Source organism: Euprymna scolopes, chromosome 2 (genome assembly GCF_053919585.1).
Source record: "Euprymna scolopes isolate OS-2025 chromosome 2, ASM5391958v1, whole genome shotgun sequence".
In the NCBI taxonomy this organism is placed as follows: Eukaryota; Metazoa; Mollusca; class Cephalopoda; order Sepiida; family Sepiolidae; genus Euprymna; species Euprymna scolopes.
In genome coordinates, this window is record NC_136483.1 from 158,436,741 (window position 1) to 158,440,992 (window position 4,252).

The window sequence follows — 4,252 nt, forward strand, 5'->3', positions numbered from 1 at the left end:
CTACTCTTTGTTATTCATTCTGGTACGTCTGCTTCGTAGATACATTTTTTCAGATCTGTAATTAGCCTTTCATGTAGTATCGTTAACCAGTACATGTGTATTTCATCGTGACCTCGTGCTTTTCAGTTTGCCATTTTTGTTAGAGTTTCCTTCCACATTTCCTTGCTAATTTCGGGGGTTATTTTTCTTCCTTCTTTAGTTCGCTGTAACTCTTATTACATGTCTTTCAGCCATTTTATTTTGGTCTTGTCGCCTTTTCCTGTATGTTGCTCCATTAAAATTTGGTTTCTATCGAGCTCAGTTGATCTGTTTATATTCTTCTTCCGTTTATGTTTTGATAGAATTGGCTTTCATTATTTTCAACGGTCCTGTTTCGTTTTTACTTGTTTCGTCATCTATTCTTATTGTCTCAATCTACCTTCGTTTGCTTTGGTTCTGCATGTTTCTTATTTAGTTATATTTTCGTTTCCCCATCATTTTCTATTTTCTTTTAATCTCTTTATTATTATCATTATTATTATTATTATTATTATTATTATTATTATTATTATTATTATTATTATTATTGGCTCATATTGAGCTTTCACACAAGTCAACAAACGATCTGATTGGAAACTTGTGGTTTCTCTGGAAGCTGAGTGACAACAAGTCTCCCCAGACGCCCAGCTCTCTCAACCTCCTTCGATAGCATTTGCAAATGAATTTGCGTCATTGCAACAGTCTCTTATCATTGATTTCTCGCTGGCAGTGGCCATTGGTTTTATATTATTATTATTATTATGATTATTATTATTATTATTATTATTATTATTATTATTATTATTATTATTATAGACTTGGCGTCCTCCGACCGGCTGTTGCTAATGATTTCTGAGATAACAAACTTCGGGAAACGTTTCCTGGAGTCTGAGTAACAGCAAGTATACCCATATTTTCAGTAGTCTCCATTCCATTCCATTATTATTGAAAATAACTCATGTTTAATCTTAACTGTTTCCGCATAATTGTTTAACATGTTTTGTATTACAACGTTGCCAGATTTAGATGCGCCAAGTGAACCGATGTGACATCATTCAGCGAACTGAAATTGCCTAGCTATTCCAAGTAATTAGTATTACTCGTAGTATTTTTCTATTATTATTATTATTATTATTATTATTAGAGGTAGAGGATGTTTAATGGATTTTTTTTTCTATTTTTACTGTCGCCTGCTGCTCTTTTTTCTAAGCAGCAAAATTCTCAACAAAAGATCCAATTTGTAAAGGTTTTCAAATTGAACACAAATCACCGGAAAAAAATTCACAAAAAAAAACGCATCAGCGTTTTATTAAAAACTTAATATTTTCTTCTGCTCTCTCTCTCTCTCTCTCTCTCTCTCTCTCTCTCTCTCTCTCTCTCTCTCTCTCTCTCTCTCTCTCTTTCTCAGTCACTCTCTATCTCTTTATATATATATATATATATATATATATATATATATATATATATATATATATATATATATATAAAGGGAGACCTGACATTTTCCGAGATTGAATGATAATCTACGAATGTTTTATACTCCGATATTTTTACTGTCATCAAAATCGGTGAAACCGCCCGTATTAAATCAAATCGACTGTCCAGAATACGTTGTAGTCTACATTTCACTGTAAAAAATTTACTGCTGATTTTATGAATTATTATTATAAATTTATTATTATATTAAATGCAAAAGTCAAGTATATATATGGGTGTGTGTGCGTGCGCGCGTGTATGCGTATTTATATATGTGTGTGTGTGTGTGTGTGTATATATATATATATATATATATATATATATATATATATATATATATATATATATATATAGTCTTCGAAGTTTTTTAACCTTAAAAACTATATAAATAAACTTATTTAATTTTTATATTTTTTTCATTCGTTAGAAAAGTATTTAGTCAGTACGTCATTTAATCACCTGCAATCAATGCATCAACTTGCTCTCTCGAATTCACTATAGTCCTAATTAAGGGAGCATCAGTTGTTTACCATGAAACACTGTTTCGGGTATCTAACAACAAAACAGTATATTTAATCATGGCTCCCCAGCAGTGTTAATCAAACATCCCCATCCCTTAATCACAAGAATAAAAAAAAATACAGATATTATACAGGGTGTTCCAAAAGTCTTGGGCACATTTCAAGTCCTCATATCTGCTTAATGTGCCCAAGACTTTTGGAACACCCTGTATATAGTTTTCTACTCTTGATTAATTTGGCTAGCCTATTCATGTTATAAAAAATGTCTTCGTTACCTGTGAGATTCGTCTGTTTCCAAATTCGAAATGGATATATTTTTTAATTTACCAGGGTTGTATTTATAAGATTAGGATTAATCCATTTGACTACTTATCACCCCTACTATGATTAGTACTTCATATATTTACATTGTTATTTATTTAAAATTAGAAATATATAAAAGTTAAAAATTATATATATATATATATATATATATATATATATAATTATTCCATGTTAATATTTTCAAAACGTGAAGCAACCAATGAATTTTAACGAGGTTCATACAAGAGTGCTCAATATCGAAGTAGAGCAAGATATACGTTTTATTTGTTTTACATAGGCATTGTATATGTCGCTACACATTTATGAGCATATTTTGGTCAGCCAGTTACAAGGTTTGGCATAAGGGCCTACTTCACGAGATTTCCAGCTACGGTATGACTGGAAATGTTTTCTCAATAATTAAATCATTTCTCTCTGATAGGTTCATAAGAATAGTGGTTGATGGGCAGCAATCAGAGGCCCACAGTATTAATGCCGGAGTTCCCCAGGGGTCCATCCTGGGCTCAACTCTCTTCCCGATCTACATCAATGATCTCCCAAAACACATACTTAAACCATTCGTTGACATCTATGCTGATGACACGACCATCTACGGCAACACATCAAAGGCCATAAATGACAAAGCTCTCTCTCTCTCTCTCTCTCTCTCTCTCTCTCTCTCTCTCTCTCTCTCTCTCTCTCTCTATTTCTCTCTCTCTGATTCCCTCTCCTCTGATCTTGATCGCGTGGTTCAGTGGGGGAAGAGGTGGCTGGTTACTTTTAATGCAGCTAAAACCAAGCTCCTAACTTTACATCATCAACGCTCTGTTCCTCATTTAGTATCAATTGAAATGGATGGATCCCGTCTTGGGAAGGCTACATGTTTTGACAAGCTCCTGGGTTTGACCTTTACTCCTGATCTGAAATGGAACACGTATATCAAGTCTGTTGCGCGAGCCGTTGGGAAAATGGTGGGATCCTTCTACCGCTCCAGAAGATATCTCACTACTGATGCAATTCTCTATCTGTATAAAAGCCAAGTACGTCCAATGATGGAGTACTGCTGCCACATCTGGATTGGAACTTCTAAAAACAGTCTATCCTGCCTTGACAAAGTACAAAATAGACTTCGTGGCTTAGTGGGGGATGCTCTCTTCTCTTCCCTGCAACCTCTCTCCCTCAGAAGAGACGTTGCGAGTCTGTCTTTGTTTTATCGTTATTTCCATGGCAAGTGCTCGTCCGATCTCCAATCGCTGGTCCCCCCCCCCTTCGCCAATTCTTCACGATAAACACCCGTCTAGCTAAAACCACTGTCAGTAATTCCCCCCACTCTTTATCTGTGCCTAAATCAAAGCGTAGATACCATGAACATAGATTCTTTCTGAGAAGTGCTCGACTGTGGAATTCTCTTCCGTTTGCCTGTTTCCCATCTGACTACAACTTGGATGTCTTCAAGTCCAACATAAACCAAATTCCTGATTAATCGCCCCCTTAAGTAAGACACTTTATCAAATCTCCAATACCAACTATTACTACGATATTATCCCATTGATTATTGTACGAAAAATAATCCTTATCCCCGAGTGGCTTCCGAGCCTTGATAAGTGGTGATCCCCATGCAAAAAAAAGTAACTAGATACCTTATGAAGTTCCATTCCTAATTTTACTGGGTACATGTTGCTGGATTCTTCCATCTAATCTTAATGTCGTTCGACCCAAGTAGTTGGCACCGCAACCACATTCAAAATTGTAAATAACGTTACTATTATGGGATGGTAGAACGTCTATTCGAGAAGATGGTAATAAAGTTCTCGTAGAGAACACAACACGCACATTGACAGCAAAATAACATCCATGAACTGCTGAACTTATTTGTTTGGCAAATTTCTCACTTACTGTGCCCAACCAAGGCATATGAAGATAAATTGGAAATT